Below are 19,110 nucleotides of genomic sequence, written 5' to 3' on the forward strand. Positions count from 1 at the left end.
TGTCTTACTAGACTACAGGGGATGTTAAAGATAATAATAATGTGATTTGCTCTTGGATATACAGCATCTAATAGCTCTTTAAAAAGACTTATTGAATAAATTGATAACATAATTAGTGAGTGGACAAGAAATATCTAAACACATTAAAATGGTGGACTACATTCATCTAGATCTTCCGTAGAGTAATTAAATTTCAAGAAAAGTAGAAATATGCTTTAGTTTTTACTGAATCTTCAAGAATTTGATCATTTGGTTTCAAACAACTTGTAGCAGTATATCCATGTCCATCTATTCTAAGAGAAGTTAGGGAAAATGCAAAAAACTCAATATTGTCTTATGAAATGGTTCAGAAATGAGAATAACTATGGAAGTTTCAAAAGTTACAGGAGAGATTCTGATTTATTCTATGATATTGGGACTTGGAAAAGGTACAAAAATGGCATTGTTTAAATAAAATTTATATCTGTTTTGCTTATGAACTTCATTTTAAAATGGCCTTTAATATTTTTCTATGAAACCAGTGTTGTATGACTATTAATAACCTACAGTTACCATTGATGTGTGACTAATTCAGAATATATAGTGGTTTGATTTATATTATCTTGGAATCTGTCGACTGAAATAAAAGGCACAGCCTGTAAGTTGAGAGTTATGTTTTATTTGGTGGACTTCCTGCAGACTCGAGCCCAGGACACAGCCTCTCAGATCGCTCTAAGAGACTTCCACCTAGGCAAGGGAGAAGCCAGGATATATAGGAGTTTTTTGCAACACAGACCAGTTAGTTGAAAGATCAAAAGGTTACCATTAATTAAAGAAAACCAGATTATTTCAAGTCAAGGAACTTAGCTGTTTTCTATGTATGGGAAGGTGTAAATGTGTGGCCTCACTGAAATCATTCCTTTGATATGCAGCTAGCCATCTAGGGCCAGTATCCTGTTTTTCCATATCCAGAGTTCCCCTCGGGTATGCTGTTAAGTGTGGTTGCAGAGACCAGGCTGCCTGCTTGTCAGCATCCTGAGTTCCCTCTGCTCACAGTCTGGGGTGGCAGTAGTGGCTGATAACTTGAAAGCCACAAAATTATTCATTTACTGATATGGCTGGCAATATTTTTCATTCACAAATCTGTATAGTAAAAAATATGCTATACATTTTTCCTTTGATGTTTTGGATATATTATTTAAAGGAAAAATGTATTTTATTAATATACTTTTCAAATGCTGTGGGTAGTAAAACATTTATTAATAAAGTATAAAGAACACACTGAAATAGTTCTTCTGAGATACAGTTGAGGTTCACTCTAAGAAAGTACTTTAGGGGAAAGGGAGAAGGGTAAATTAGGAGTTTGGGATTAGCATATGTAAACTACTATATATAGAATAGATAAACAAGATTCTACTATATGTAGCACAGGGAACTACATTCAATACCTTATAACCTATAATGAAAAAGAATCTATGTATATAACTGAATCATTATGCTATACACCAGAAACTAACATTGTGAATCAACTATACTTAGAAAAAAGAAAAGTACTTCATCTGCTATTGTTTGTGTAATACCAATGACACAATAATCAAATATTAGGTGAAATTTAACCTAAGACCTCTCAGTGGTTTCTTTTGTAAAACTCCTTTCCAAATAATCTTGTCAAATTCTTGTATAGTCCATAAAATCTGGAAGGCCACCATCGATGACTAAAAGTTCATAGAGGTAGTAATTTGTTATATTGCTGAGATAATCATAATGGTTACCTAATGTTCTTCTTTGGAGAAAACCCTTTTAAGGGTCAAACATGGTCAGCTAATGGACTTTGTACAAGGGCAAATCAATGAATAACTGTTTCTTAATATTTACAGATGGATTAAAAAAATGGTACTTAGTGGAAATCACAAATTCTATAACAGCAATCTCGCTACTAGTTTTTTTTGTCTTTAATAGGAACATTGAAAGAGGACAAAATAGACAGTGGAGAGTCTAACACATTTATGTGCTAAGTTTGTAAATCACAGGAAGTATTTATTTTTTTGCTGGAAACTAATTCAGTTAAAAAGATAGTATCAAAAATCATACAGTTTTAGAAATTTAATCAATATTTTATAGAGTAACTCAAGATAAAGCATTTAGGAAGGCAGAATCAAGAATATAGAGGCATATATCCTTAAAATAGTGTGTCCTTCTGTGACCTAAATATGATCCTTTTAAATATAATGTAGAAAAAAGGTAAACAACAGCAAGAAAATGATTGTCCACTACTTGCTAGCAGCTGTGTCAGATATTTAGATATGCATCATTTTTCTTAATCTTCATGAATTTCATTCATTAGATACTGTTTGAATTAGAAACCAGTTGAATGTTTGATGAAATAAAAGAAGCTGAGGCTTAGAAAAAGAGGACAAATAGCACTTGAGATCAGGGAGGTAGGTGATTAAAAATACTTTGACATATACCGTAAGTGTCAGAGGAAGCCTCTGAAGTATTTTAAAGAGTGATATGATTACTCTGGCTGTTGTGCTGAGAATAGAAATAATTAATAATAAATTAATTATTAATAATTAATAATAATTAAGAAATAATAGAAAGAATGAAATAATTATTTTTATTAAAAATATGTATGCAAATATATAATGTAGTTATTATTTTATAAGTATTTCCCTCAGTGTTAATACATAACATGATAAATACTAATAGGTATAGCACACATGAACATCTCCTTATAGTCCTCGATAATTTTTAAGCAGTTTGAAAGGGTGTTATTTTGCAGCCTCAGGAGTCCCCTGGGTGAAATCTGAAACTGAAACACGGAGGGCAAGGAGAGATTGAAGGAAGAGGCATGCCACCCCAGACTGGTAGATGGCAGGTCTAACAAGCATGGGAACTTACATACAAGGCTTGTCTTGGGTGCTACAAGTAGATCTCTACACACCAGGCCAGAATCTTAAAGTTTATTTAGAGGCCTAACTGGGGCTCAGCTACATATTTAGTCCAGACGATCTCAGCATCACCTTACCCTCTCAAAGCCACGTCCTTGAAATAGCTCCCAGTGTGGCAGTGGTGGGTGGAATGTACATTCCTATGACTGAAGAGTGGGTGAGGAGGTGAGGAGCCTCCAATTGTCCAGGTCCAGCTTTCGGGTCACCTGGCAGTCACATCCTCTGGATGACTTCCTCTGACAAGAAAAGTCATTAGTAGATGACGGGATTAATGTTTGCCAGGATTAGATGTTTCCCTCAGTTTAATTAGTGTAGTTATTCTTGGGAGAGAACAGCAGTCCTCTTCTATGTGTCTTTGCTAAATAACAGAGCCATAGTCCCTCCTCCCACAGATAGAAAGGAAATGAGTGTCTGCTGTTTGCGTGTTGAAAATTAACACATGTAATGAGCTCCACATGGCTTCCGGGAATGGGTAACATCTGAATCAGGAATTCTTATTTTCCTGTGGTACTTGGACCTGGCTCTGTTGAGGCTTACCTTCTAACCCCTGGCTATTTCTAGTTTCCTATATTTATTCCTTTCTCCTATTTCTTTTTTTTTTTTAACATCTTAATTTATTTTATTTCTTTACAAGTTAAAGATGCATTGAAAAATAAACCAGTGAAGAGAAATGAGAGGGCAAGAGCAGGGGCATCCCAGGCTGGGCGCAGGCAAGCATAGCCTCCAAGCCTAGTCCTTGTCCTGCCTCAGCCAGGTCACGTTGGAAGAGAACTGTCAGCCACTCTGTCAATACCAAAGCCTGAGTGATGTCCTGGCAGGAGAGACCAGCCACCTTTGCCACTCTCCCCAACAACCCCCAGCTTGGAGAGCAGTGTTTCCAGCAGGAGCCCAGAGTGGGATGTGGGCTGGCTCTGTGAGGTATTGCGAGTTGATGACCAGGTCTCTATTTCTTTTTAATTTTATTTGCAGGAATTCTCTCCCTTCTCTCTTTCTTCCATCCCTTCCCTATTCCACCCCTGCCCTACCCTTTCTTTCTAACATTAATGCAGTATTGGTGGAACCAGTTTAAAAAGGCTTATGTATATGATCAGGCTATTAGGTAATATTGGATCTTTGGAAAATATTTTAATTGTATTATCTCCAAGATTATCTTAATTTCTTAACCACTCTCATTTAATGGTGGAATAGGCAACTCTAGTTGTAATAACTATATTATATAAAAAGTGACAAGAAAATCACATAATCCTTTTGATGCATGTAATAGACTCCCTGACATAGACAATCAAGAGATAAGAATACTCTTTTAAGCCTAATTTATGACAGGACAAGTACACAATTAGAGATTAGTTTAAAAATGCATGCATGTAATGTGATTCAATACGACCATTAAAAATCTTTATATTCAAACAATATCCAAGACATAATATTTGCATGATATGCAAGTTGCAAAATGGTATGAATATTCAGTATGTATATGGACACATAAAAAGGCATTAAAAGTGAAGAAAATACACTAAAATGTGCTGATCTAGGGCTTGAATATTTATAAGTGTGATAAATCTGTTGCTTTTGAAATCTGATTGGAGAGTGATAATGAATACTTCTAAAAGACAGCAAGGGACAGAGCAGGATACTTCACTACCCAGTTGGCTCTGATACAGTGTTCTAGTCTGAAAGAAAAACTGGGAAGCTACTTTGCCAGTTTTACTACCTAGGCTGTCAGAATTCTCAGCTTATCTTCTGCAAGTTATAATTATTTTTCCAAGAATCCCCATCTTTATTTAATAGGAAATGGTACTTCAGATCACAGTCTTTAGATCACAAATGCTCATTGCTGTATGTGGCCATTGTTTATAAGTCTATGTCTTCTGCTTTTTTTGCCTAGAGATAGAAATTATTTTTCCCTTTAGTATTCAGGAGTTTTGCTATATTAACAATATCTTGTTTATTCTGAATTTTTATTTTCAAATATAGAGTGTACTTTCTCAATATGTACTTTCAACTCTTTAGTATTTCAGAAAAGCCTATTTTTTACTATGATTTTTAGTATTAACTACAGTACTTACTTTGGATCTCTTCTTCAGGATCTCCTTTTATCTCCATGTTGTCTGCATTCAGTATTTCACTTTCTCTTAAGTTATTTTATCTCTGTATTACTTGATTTTTTTTTTCCTTTCTACCTTCTATTTTTCTCAAGGCATTGGCATTTTGTTGTTACTGTTGTATTTAGGCACTTCTCTGTTGCTATTAAAGTTTACATTTCTGGAATGATTTTTCTTTTATTTTTCAGGCATCTCCTGAGTTCTTTCTGTGGCACTCCTTTGTCTCTGTTTTTTCTATATTGATTAGTTGATTCCATTCAAAAAGGTATTTTTCCCACTGTTTTGCCTGGTCCTGGAAAGAGCCTTGGAAGCTCAGTTTAAGGGATTTTTAAGGGTTAGATTGGTCCAGCCCTGTTATGATCACCTGAAAGCTTCATACTTACCATCTAAAGGGTGAGAGAAGCCTTCTCAGTTGCAGCTGCAGTTCTGTAATCCACCTGTCATGTTTTAAAACTGACAAATTCCTATTGCCTGTTTAGGGTCCTCCTTTTTTTGTCAGGTGCATCAGATGTTAGCCTGCTTCTCCCTGCCTCTTCCTGCACTGTGGCTGACGACATTGCATCTGCGGCTGCATGTGCTTCTCTCTGCCTACTTGCGATTTGGAGTTTATGTGATTCATTGTCATCTAGTTCTATATGAAACATTTCATGAATTTTGTTTTGTTCCGTTTAGTTTTTCTGTTTGAGTTTAAAGATTCAGAAAGTATAAAGAATGATGTAGCCACTATAGTTTTCTCCAAATCTGCTTCATATAGTTTAGATTAAGTTACTTGAGAAATAAAGTTTTAACCCTTGGCCTTTACTTGGAACATTTCTTTTTATGGAGACAACACATGAAAATAATTATTCAGATGCCTTCAATCATGTTCAGTTGATTTTGAGTAATTTCTGTTGTACCAAACGTAGCACAACATTCTTTCTTTCCATGATATGAAGTGAATTTGAAATATTGTGAAAGTGAGCCCCGTGTTTGTCTTTCCTTTTGTAAATAACATAAAGAATTAGTGTGGTCTTATTCCAGGATCAAGTATGAAGTATATGTTTTCTATCTAAAATTAGTGGATGCTGCCCAGCTCTATGAAGTTTCCTCTAGGTGGACAACTTCAGTACACCACAGAATGTTTGCTCATCGGGGGAAAAAAAAAGAGAGCAGCATGATTGGCAATGGTTTCACATTTTCTAGTGACCTTAACAGTCATACCCTGATCCCTTCGTTAGTCAGGGAGATGGCTGTCGTGGTGTCTGGGACTCGTACAGCCGGTGTCATCTAGCTTCCCTGGAAGCCAGAAAGAGAAATACTCACATTGTTAAAAATATTAGTCCTTATTTCTGATATGCTTTTTAAAGTAAGCACCTGCTTGTATTCTACTTAATTCAACTTCTTTTTTTTTTCCTAGGCACTTTAAAGAATCTTAGCAGATTATTAACACTCTTATTCTTCTTGCACTTTTTAAATTGTATTTTTGAAACTATATAAAGGATTTTTTTAGAAAAGTTATCTTCCCTAACATATCTTATCTTTTTCCTTAGTGTTTAGAAGTTACCTAACTCGTTGCTTTCTGCATTCATTTTTTTCCGCCTCTTCAGTCAACTCCTTCCTCAACATCAGAGCTAATCTTTTCTCATAACCATGTTAATGTGTAAAATAGCACTAGGAATTATGAGGATGATGCATTACACTTGTGTGTAGCTGTACCCACATAATACAGTTAATAATTTGCTATTTACAAACATGTTATATTTGTTTAGTTATTTTTAGAATTTTTGAAGCTAGAAAAAGTCTCTCTCAACTTTTACACCGTATTTTGTGTTTTGCTGTTTTACTGTCTATATTGAACTTTTAAAAATACAAACTTAGTATTATTTTATTTTAAAATTACTCAAAGTCCTTTTTTAATGTCCCTTGGACATTCATGAGCATGGTATATATGTCTGTCTCATCACTTACTTTTGTGCCTTTTAGATGACCTAATAGTGGATAAGTAAGTATATGATTCAAAAATAACTAAAAAAAAGTTTAGAGTTTCTGTAATTTCAAACATACATATAATATTTTAGCATTCTAATGCATTTTTCTGTAACAGATAAAAACATGTTTTGGTAAAGTACTTTTTCAGTGTCTAAAAAAGGGGTTATCTATATTTATAAATGCTCAATTGGATAAGCTAACCATTATAGGAGACTTTCACTGCTGTCCTTTAAGAAATCAAGCTTCCCAGATTGAGGCCCAAATGCCGCCCTTCTCATGTTAACTTTTGCCTTAGTCACATGACTGGTTTGGGCCAAATTTTCTCACATTTACTAACTGCATAAACTAGGAGAAATTACTTAAATTAACCAAAGTTCAGTTACTCAACTTTTAAAAATATGGGTAGTATCTACCCAGAAATTTGCGAATGTGATTATATCTGATAACTCCTTAAACGGTTTAATACTTTTGCCCTCAGTGACTGAGTTAATGGCAGTTACAAAGCAGACACTGGGAGGAATTGAGTCCAAACCATTAAAATAATGAAATGACTTTGTTTAGCTAGAAAATAATTAACTCAATATATAAATGTTAATAGATTTAATCATTTAATTTGAATATACTAAATAGTGTGAATATTACTTTTATCCACTTGTGCATGTGTATTGGTTGGAGCTACATTGGTTCTCATGCATATGTGTTTCCTGACTGTACACAGTGTCTCAGATAAGTATTTCCATTCTTTTGTAACTCTGCAGAGAATTATATTTGATAACATCAGTATGAAATAGGGCTGAAATACTGACCCTGTCTCATTGACCTTTTAAAATGATTTCTGAGTTTCTGATTGAAGGCATGGTGTCCTTGTAAAGATGGCAGGGTGCCTGAAGATATCTCCCAGGGTGAACTGTAAGAAAGACAATGTGCTCATCAGAGGAAGCCTGGCTAAGTTTTGGTGGGAGCTGACTGTCAGGAGTCTGGTATCATTTTACACTGACACTGGATATTTGATTGGGCTTTCAGTAAAACTGCTGTGATGTCTTGAACCTACTATTAAAAATAAAACAAGCATTCTTGGAGGGTGGTATTGGAGGGGTACAGCCTTTTTCAAGGCACTTAGCACTTCTACCTATAATGTAGCTATTTGTAGGTATGTATCTATATCATCTTTAACAGTTTAAGCTACTATAGCAGGATACCATAGAGTAGGTGGCTTATAATCAACAGAAATTTATTTCTCAGAGTTCTGAAGGCTGAAGTTCAAGATTAGAGTGCCAGCAGGGCCAGGTTCTTATGAGAGTCCACTGCTGGGTTGTAGATGGTCATTTTCTTATTGTATCCTCACGTGGTGGAAAGCAAGCTAGCAAGCTCTCTGGGATTACATTTTAAAGACCACTAATCCTATCCTGGAGGACTGTACCCTCTGGACCTAATCACCTCTCAAAGGCCCTACCTCCTAATACTATCACACTGGAGGTTGGAATTTAAGCATATGAATTTCGGGGAGATACAATAGTCCATTAACTGGCTTTTTATTTTTTTCATATTCCAGATAAGTAGCAATTTGAAGTCAAATGATATTCATTTTGTAATCTTCTAATAATTGCAAAAATTATAGATATTCAGTAAATATTATATAATATTATGAAAGTAAAAGTGTAAAGAACTAGAAAAGGAAAGGTGTGAATGAGGGAGGGATAAAGGGAAAAAAGAAAGAATATTATATATATATATATATTCTATACATATCAAAATATTCCTAGAACTACAAAGAGGTACGTAAAATATCTTGTCTAATTCATTAAATGTTTGAGATGCTGCCTATAGCCAAGCAATTAGGAACAAACACTTAAATTTAAATTTATGCATCTTTTATGAAAAATTTGCATCTATTAAAAAGTATCAATTTTCATATCCATTGATCCTGTAATGCCACTTCCAAAATTTACCCTAAGAAGATTGTATAATATACATTCAAAGATGCAAGTCCAGTAATGTTTACTGTAACATTTTTATGTAGTGGGGGGAAAAGCTACATGCTCAGCAATAAGGAATCAATTTAATATGAAAGGACAAGAAGTACACAGTTGGACTATATGTGGCCATAAAATTATGTCTTTGAAGAATATTTAATAATATGGTAAAAAAAAAAGATTTATGACATAGTAATTGAGGGAAGTAAAGATCAATGAGGTCAAGTAGTTTTAAGGCCACACAACACATAAATGAAGAAATGAAAATAAAATCAGATTAATTGTACATGTACATATGAAACCCGAAATCAGTTGCAGTTAATTGTTACCTGCTTGTTTTCAAGTTCATGAATCTAAAGTTCAAAATGCCCTATGGGATGGAAATATATATATATAGAGAGAGAGATGTTTCTCAAATTACCACATTATACACTTTAAACATATGCAATTATATTTGTCAGTAATTCATCAATAGTTAAAAAATACAAAAGAGTAAAAAATTTAGGAGAAATAAAACCAATATTCTGTGTGCCAAAGTTAAATAATGTATGAATAAGGACATTTTAGCATATAAGCTATTCAAATATATATTTTAACTACTGCAAAATTTGAATAATGATGTTGCTAATGACCTTCAGTAAAAGATCCTATGGAGAAAAAGTTAGGAATATAAAATACAAACAAAAACAGCTGTTCATATCATTAGAGAGAAACCGAAGTGATTGAACAAAATCTTCCACATTTTTTACATAATAAGTTACTACTTTTAGTGAAAAGTAATGAGGAAAAACAGGAGAGTAATTTCCTCTTGAATTATAGCCATTCTTTGAAAAAATAAAGGCCATTACACTGGATATTTGAAAAATAAAAACAAAAACCTATGGCTATGTCAACAAACAACACAAAGTTAAAAAGAAGTACCAGACATCAAACAATTTATTTTTATTTTAATGTCATTTCTCTCCCTTGATGTCTCTACACAGTAGATACCTTGTGATTTAGAGCTTCCTGCCAAGACGACTTCAGGGTCATTCTGGAATGAAGGCTTGACCTTGTTACACAGATGAGTTTTTAAATTAGAACTTGCTCACAGAAGTGCAAAGGCAGCGTATTGTTGAAGCTGTGCCTGAGTGTGACCAAGTCAGTACACGCTAAGACTGTAATTGCTTGTTTGTGCTTCTTCTTATCCTGATGCCCTTACCTGCATCTACTTGGACTTTCTTTAGGGTAAACCTGCACTGTGCTGTAAGAGTGTCAGTATTCGTGATTATTTTTTCATCCTTCCAACAAAATCATTTACCTCTTTCCAGCTAGTACAGCTTTAGACCTAAGTAATCTCTGTTTTCTTTTGTTTTCTTCTTTGAAAGTCAAGTTAATATAGGAATCTTTAGGAATACTCTGAAGACTCAGTGTCCCTGACATGATAACCTGATTTAAAAAAAAGAAAACAAAACACTAATTCAAATCAGTTTTTGACTAGTCATCCCCAAGATATCATGAGGGAAGACATAATATCCTAGTAGTCTTTATTTAGTGCCATTCCACATTGTTGTTTGTGCTGGTTCCTTGTTCAGGGACTAACTGTCAGCAGTAAATAAATTACTCCCCAGCTAGTAAATCACAAAACTCTCTTGAGCTTCTCAGAGAAACAAAGCAAAATGATGAATCTCTCGCCCTAAGAGGTTTATTCATAAATATCCATTTTGTTTGAGGCACTTTGGGTCTACTCGATGGAAGACCAGTTTTCTTCCATAAAACACTGGAAGAGTGTTTATCTGGAAAGAAACACAAATGAAAGAGTGTTCATTCTCTGGTCTCCATCAAATTTCAGGATTTCCATATGATGGCATTAATAGTATGGAAAAAAACTTTGACTTGTCTTTGAGTGGCTATTTGAAGTGAGGACAGATATTTAAAAGTCAGAACGGAAGAAATAAACCCCCTCCTCCAACAAAAATTGAGTGATCGGTGATTTTTCTTTCTCTTTCAACTCTTCCCACCTTTAAGAAACATTCCTAGATTTTCTGGGCGAGGAATAGCTCTCATTTGTTCATATTTGAAGTGAAAAATAGAGAAAGTACTGGTAGTCAGGGCTATAGATCTTAAGTGACTCACGTAATAGTTTTAGTAAGTGCCTTTTTCTTTAGAAATTCAAGCCCAGACCGGGAGCAGCTAAGAGCATTTCCTCACTGACAATGTCTGGACTAGCAAGGGAAATATATTCTGTCACTGTGAACTTATTCCTAAGTGGGATAAAATTTTCTGACTAGCATTTAGCTGCTTAAAATTCAGTTGACTAGATACAATATTTTATGATTGCAAAGCATAAATCATGTCAGTGAGGCAGCCCTAGGTATTACTATATTAACTAAGTTTTAAGAAAGAGAGACTTGCAGAAAAATTACAGAAAGTATTTTTATAGTTTGTTCTAAGTCCTTACTATCTACAGGTATACTTAGAAACAGCCAGCTGTGTGATATAAAGAAGATACAAATTGTGTATTATGTAGCATAGTGATAATCTAGAGCTGTCTTTTAGCTCTACTTTTATCCTCAGCCCTTTGGCCCAAGAATCTTAACCAATTAAAATCAATGCATTATTTATAAGTGATTTTGAAAAAAAAAACTCAAATAATTAATAATTTATTTCAACTTAGGTTAAAGTTGAAATTTAATTTCCCTTAGTCAAAAAGTTACTGAGAAAGGAAACGAAGAGCTACATGTGTCTTTTATTGTGCATGCTGAAAATTTCTCAAGAATGAGGAACACATGTGAATTAAGGACAATGAGAACCCAGCTTTGGACCCTTACAAATATAGAGTTCTGTTGATTTTAGTTTCCATTTTCTGTGGTCAGAATGTACTTTGTTCTGTGGAACAGTATTGATGAGGTTGTAGTTTTGTTCTATCCATACAAAACATTTTATATTTGCAGACTCCTTGGTTATTTGTTTGTTTGATTTCATCTCATAAGGTGAGTGACAAAAGCTATTATTTTCATAAAGAAAAGGCCACTGTCAGCTTTAACTCAAGGTCAGTGTGCTTTATTCATGGTCACTGGGGTTTATGTTTTCATTATAGCATCTGCCTTAGAACATAACTGAGGAAGGCATTTCAGAATTGAAATCCCAAAATTAAGTTAAGCACTTGTAATTCATGTTGTATCAAATCATACCTTTGGGGTATAGGAAATGCCATTCCGGGTCTGACAAAGACCCACTGATATACACCAAGATATTTTATTGAGCCCTTGAGGAAGTCATAACATTAGGCAACGTGTGGTCTTGCCTGCAGGTGGTTCACCCACTGGCTATATATTCGAATCACCTGCATAGCTTATGAAACCTACTAACACCCAGCTACTGACAAGGATTCTGATTTGCCTTGCATGCCCTCTGGGTTGATCCAGAGTATCAAACTTTAGTGTGCACATGAATCATTGGAGGATATACTTAAAATGGAAAATCTCAGTTTGTATGTCTGGTGTGGCCCCTGCTATTCTGCATTTCTAACAAGCTACGAAATAATGTTAGTTTAAAAATAAAAGTTATAAAGGTAAATACATATAAATAAATGTCCCAGACTCCAAATAAATGTCCCAGACTCCAAATAAATATTCCAAATAAATATAAGCAAAACTATGTCAAATGTAATTAGGTTCTAACCAGTGAAATAAAAATTCTTAAAAGTACAGAAAGCTCCTTATTAGCCTGTGATCAATATCAGAATAAAGAGCCAAAAAGGGAATCCAAAGTGACTTAAAAAAAAAAAAGTTAAAAAAAGGTGGAAAAGGAAGCTAAACAAGTAGAATTTTTTTTTAAGTATTGAGAATTAACTTTAGAAAAAAGTCAACAAGTATAAATTGATCTTTAGTAAAAATAAAGTCAAGATTACAACTAGAAATGTATATTTAACACAAACAAACTAAGAATAGTTTTTTTGTGGTAGCATTTTTTGGGCAGAATTTATGATAGTATCATGATAGGATACTTGTATAGTTGATTTTTATAGCTTGATATCAGTTTAATTTTTTTAACATTTTTTATTGATTTATAATCATTTTACAATGTTGTGTCAAATTCCAGTGTTCAGCACAATTTTTCAGTTATTCATGGACATATACACACTCATTGTCACATTTTTTTCTCTGTGAGTTATAACATTTTGTGTATATTTCCCTGTGCTATACAGTGTAGTCTATTCTACAATTTTGAAATCCCACCCTCCACCCCCCTGGTAACCACAAGTCTGTATTCTCTGTCTGTGAGTCTATTTCTGTCCTTTATTTATGCTTTGTTTTTGTTTGTTTGTTTTTGTTTTTGTTTTTTAGATTCCACATATGAGTGATCTCATATGGTATTTTTCTTTCTCTTTCTGGCTTACTTCACTTAGAATGACATTCTCCAGGAGCATCCATGTTGCTGCAAATGGCATTATGTTGTCAGTTTTTATGGCTGAGTAGTATTCCATTGTATAAATACACCACATCTTCTTTATCCAGTTATCTGTTGATGGACATTTAGGCTGTTTCCATGTCTTGGAAATAGTAATATATTGTAAATAGTGCTGCTATGAACATTGGGGTGTGGGTGTCTTTTTGAAGTAGGGTTCCTTCTGGATATATGCCCAGGAGTGGTATTCCTGGGTCATACGGTAAGTCTATTCCTAGTCTTTTGAGGAATCTCCATACTGTTTTCACAGTGGCTGCACCAACCTGCACTCCCACCAGCAGTGTAGGAGGGTTCCCTTTTCTCCACAGCTTCTCCAGCATTTGTCACTTGTGGACTTTTGAATGATGGACATTCTGGCTGGTATGAGGTGATATCTCATTGTTCCATTATATGTTATTACAAGAAATTGAATATAGTTCCCTGTTCTGTACAGAACAGTACACAAACTTTTAAACATCATAGAAAAGTTGAAAAAATTTTATAGTGAAGATCACAACACCCACCACCTGGATTTCATCATTAACACATTAACTCACTAACTTACAAGAGAGTTACTCCTGGCTGCCACAACCTGGGACCTACTGGCCAGCCTAGTTCTTTTATTCTTTCTGCAAGGGTCTCTCTTCTCACACAGGGACCTGAGAGTGTATATTACATGCAAGGAATCTGAATACAGTTAGAATGGGTGGGAGGACAGCTCACCGAGTCATGCTAATAGAGTCTAAGCTTAATATATATATATTGTGATGTTTGAACACCTAGAAAGGAACCAGTCTGACTTTTATGAAGGCAAGAGAGCTATCTGCTCTCAACAGGGGGAGAAAATATGAGACAAGATGCAGCAAGGTCTTTCTGAGCTTCAGAACTTGTTTTGCTTTTTCTATTACACCTGTTTATCTTCTTAAGATAAAGTCTTCATAAAAACTTCTTTTCAGAGAAAAAAAAATTTAAATTGGATGGAAAATCTGATTCAAACTAGCCAGGTATCTTAAATAAACATGACTGCCATTCCTTAGTTGGTTTTGCACTAGGAAGTCAATTCAGAAGTGAAAAATTCTCACTATGATGCACCCACTCTATAAATTACAGGACTGGTTTGTGATGGTAATAATTGCCGAAGAGGCACTATCCTGTGTAACAGTGCTACATCTGTGAGTGTTCATTGCCCTTTGAAAGGCTGCCTGTTGAGGTGGTCGCCTCCTGCACACCTGCAGGAGAGACCAGCACAGAGCCCAGAGGTTGCTTCCGCAATGTGTCCAAGTGTGTCCCAGCATGCCAGGGTTGAGAGGATGCTGGCAAAGGAAAGCAGTGACCACTTCCGAGAGAACAAAGCACGTGCTGAGTTTATTTCCTTGCCAGGTGAGGAAACGGAGTCTACTAAAGAAATTCCCTGAGTTATTCACCAAGAGGGAACAAACAGGCAGTTCATATGTTAGAAAATGATCAAAAGTTTCTACTTTGGACAAAGCAGGATGAATCCTAGGGTCTGTACATGGCTGATTCAACAAGGTCCATTGCACAGTGGTAAGACTCCTCACTTAGATCTAGGCATAATTCTGGCATATTGGGGCATTCAAAGTTCTTAATCATTTATCAGCTTAGACCAGTGGATGGCTCAAGGTTTATCGTTGTTTAACAGCTTCAGCTGCAATGAAACAAAGCATTCCATTTTGTGATTGCTTGGACAGGTTCTGTTCTGAGTGGAAAGTTTTCCCTTTCAAAATGCATGACCCATCTGATTCTTGAGTTGATTTACCAATTCACTTTCCCCAAACTTTCTTGAAGTAATCAATCCAAAGTATTCTTTACTTGCAACACCCCTTCTCCCCTGTCCTTCCTGCTGACAGAGCACATGTACAGCCAATATCCTTGATCTCAGGAAGAGCAATTAAGGTCAGAATGGCTCTGTCCAGCCTTCGAGCCAAAACAGAGTCCACGTGTGGCTGTCTGGAGATACACAAAGGGTTCTGCCTCTTCCTCCCCCCGGCCCCCGCCAGGCTGCCATCTGATCTCCTCTCTTCTTTTCTGCTGCCATTACCTTATTTTACTTTCTGAACTTCCTTCTTTATGCAGCCTTGCTACAGAAGTGAACTAGTTTCACTCCTTCCTGCTGTTTCTGAAATAAGCAAAGAAACCCCATTTTGATGATAAGCACTCTTACTGCTGGTCACATCAGGGAAGCCAACAGGGTTGGCCAAAATGACAAACACTGGTGAGGGCTTGGAATAGTTTACAAATTCTGAAATTGTTTCAGGACTCCTCTGAACTGTTAAAGACTCTTAAGAAATAGTTTTGTCTTCTCCCCTAGGGAATCATCTGATTCCCTTTCTTTTTCTTTCTTTTTTAATGGAGAGACTGGGGATTGAACCCAGGTCCTCATGCATGCTAAGCCTGAGCTCTACCACTGAGCTATTACCTGACCCCCTGATTCCCTTTCTTATACCACCGAACTATTTCTGTGTTTTAAATTACATTTTAAATCATTAAGAATTATTCATGTACATGCTCATTGTAGAGAATTTTGAGGATGTAAAAAGGAGTATGACAATATGACTGGTAACACCTTCTAGAGCCTTTGTCGTGAAAACCAGCTCCCTAGATCCTGTCTGGTTTATCTTGGTCTAAGTGACAGTCCTTAGACCCAGGTAGATTTGGTGCTATGACCACTTTGTGTGTGTGTGTTTGTGTATGATGTGTGTGTGTGTATGATGTGTGTGTGTGTATGATGTGTGTGTGTGTGTGATGTGTGTGTGTATGATGTGTGTGTGTATGTGTGTGTGTGTGTGTGATGTGTGTGTGTGTATATGATGTGTGTGTGTGTGTGTTGTGGTTCCCTTTCAGAATCCACTTTCTGCTAGTCTGTGAAGACTTGGCTGTGACAGGCTTTTCCTCATCTGACCTCCTAGAGTCCTTTCTGGGGTACCAGGTCCTGATGTCCACCTCCAGTGCTCTGTATTGCCGTCCTGGCTATCTCTGTCCCTTTGTGCCTCTTCCCCTGCTCCCCTCATGAAGGGGACGATTCCCTCTTTGAGTTTTGAGCTGCCATTACAATGCGACACTCTAACACTGCTCTTTTTCTCATGCTCGGTGGTTTCGAGCATGTGAAGTCCTCTGGCACTTGTCTCTGGTGTATGTTGACTCTTCCAGGCTCCTGACAGCTGGAGCTAGCCTTAAAGCTAATTCTTTTATCTGACATTGGTTTCTCTACATGTTATTCTAGAGAACTCTTTTGATTTCTTCTGATGTCCATTAACCTCAATTGGGTGTCTGCCTTTATGGAAGTGCTTTGTGTCCACCTAACCCCTTTTTCTGTTTCTTCCTTCTTTCACTTCTACGAGATCCTCCTTATTCCCTCTTACTCTCACCTGCCAGCCCAATGCAGAGGACCTGGGCGTCTCAGGATGGAGGGATCCCAGGGTCTCTAAGCCTCTAAGTGACTGCACGGAGCAGAGACTTCCCCACCTTTACCCTACTGTTCACCCTCAGTGGACTGTAATGGGAGAAGTAAACTTTTATTTTGTAAACTACTAAATTTCATTATGGTTGTTATTGTTGTTTTAACAGACTGTCTAACACACCCTCTGGTAAGTCTAGCCAACTTCCACCTTTTCTTTACAGTAAGTGCCCACTGGGGAGTCTCCAGTAAATTTCTGATTTGCTCTTAGTGAGTCCTTTAGCTCTCAGCTCCTTCCAGAACAGAGGTGGTAGCCCACTAATTGCAGGGATGCGAGCCCCTCCCAGCCCTGCTCATTTCATGAGTTATCCTTCTCCGTTATCACTCCAGGCTCTGCCTTCTATCCCTGCCACTCCAGCTCCCTATTTCACTGAGTCCTCCTTCCCAGAGCCAAACTGCTGTGACAGCATAAGAAATACTAATGCTGCTACTTCTAAATGAAGAGGCAGGCATTGGTTTTTGCTCTTTTATCTATACTTAGAGAAATTTTAGCTCTTTCCCAGGTCTTCACTGTCAGTCCTTAACAAGCCTACTCTCTCTTCCTTCACATCATAATGATACCTTCAGTTCATTAAGTAATTTCCACGTGAGAAATATTCTTCCTGATGTTCATTATCCCGGTTAGTTATGCCAATATTCTTAGCCTCATTTTACAGAGAGGTTAAGTAACTTGCCTGAAGTCACACAGCCTGCAAGCCATAGAACCAAAATTACACTCTGGGTGCACCCAGACCTTTCACTCCATCATCAACACTGTATTGTTCATTCTACCACTCACTTCTGCAGGCACTGGAGTCTTTTTATTTGTGTAGGCTCTAACAACCAGTAGGGAAAGAAAAGCCTAACAGAAATGTGAAAAAAAAAGTTTGCTAGCAATAACTCTCTAAACTTATTAAAAAGCAATTGTATAAATAGAAAAATATGCTATATATTTATGCTAATCAGTTTCAAGTTTGAGAATAATTTAGCTAATATATGTCTATATAACTTGCTACCATGTTCTGCTTCAATTCTTTGTAAGAAAATTAGTTGTGAAAGATTGCCCTAATTTTTAAGAAAACATAATTTTAGGTTCATGAGCCGTTAGGTAGTATTTCAGTAGGCTTTGTCTGGTGGCCTGATGTGTCAAGAGAGGGCACCACATAATCATTTTAGGTTTTACCAAAAGGTCTTCAGTATTTGTGGAACAGTAGTGACTGGAAGATGAGCATATTTCAGCCAGAAAACTTCATTAACTGTCAGAAATAATTAAACTCATGCTCTCCTTTCTGGTGGTTTATGGCTGTCAAAAACTCAAAGGCAAAAATAATAGTCCAGAAACACAGAGTCACCAGGTGTAAATAATAATCATTCTTACTTTGCTAATAATCTTTAGTCACCAGGAATTAAATCTATACTTCTTTCTATTTGCCACTCTGATAGGACTTCTAGGAATGCGTGGGTGAAAAGTCACGTGTTTCTGGGATAGGAGTGGCAGATTCATGGCACAAGGGGGACCACTCACCACTCCAGAGCCCATCGTAGACATAAACACATGCTCCTGTGATTCCTTCCTGCTCGCCTCGCTCCTCACCGCCAGTTAATCAGGGCTGGTATAATGTTCCGTTCATCTGACAGGTATTTTATTTATTGAGCATGTACTATGTGCCAGGTAATGCTCTATAAGAAGAAACCAGTTTGTTCTTTTGGCCATTGTCCACATTAATTTTGTTGTTGCCATACACCCTGAATCTCTCCTAGCTGATCAAGAAAGTCAGTCAATCTCATCTGCAGCCTGGAGCTTAAACGTCTTCAGGTTTCCATGATCTCAAGGAAGAGCCCACCTTGTCCTGGGGCCTAGGATATGAAGTAAAAGTCAAATGGATAAAGACTAGATAGACTTAGCAGCACTCAAAACACATTTCTTTATTTTTTAAATTAAAAATGTTTGTATCAAGGTAACATTGGTTTATAACATTGTATGTTTCATGTGTACATTGTATTTCTACTTCTGTATACACTACCGTGTGCTCCCCACCAAAAACTGTCTCCATCTGTCCCCATACAGTTGATCCCCTTTACCCTTTCACTCTCCTGCAACCCCTTCCCCTCTGGTAACCACTACTCTCTTCTCTGTATTTACGTGTTTGTTCTTGTATGGTTTGGTTTGTTCACTTATTTTTTGTTTGTTTGCTTTTTGTATTCTACATACGAGTAAAATCATACGGTATTTGTCTTTTTCTATCTGACTTATT

This window comes from Camelus dromedarius, chromosome 19 (genome assembly GCF_036321535.1).
Source record: "Camelus dromedarius isolate mCamDro1 chromosome 19, mCamDro1.pat, whole genome shotgun sequence".
NCBI classification, from domain to species: domain Eukaryota; kingdom Metazoa; phylum Chordata; class Mammalia; order Artiodactyla; family Camelidae; genus Camelus; species Camelus dromedarius.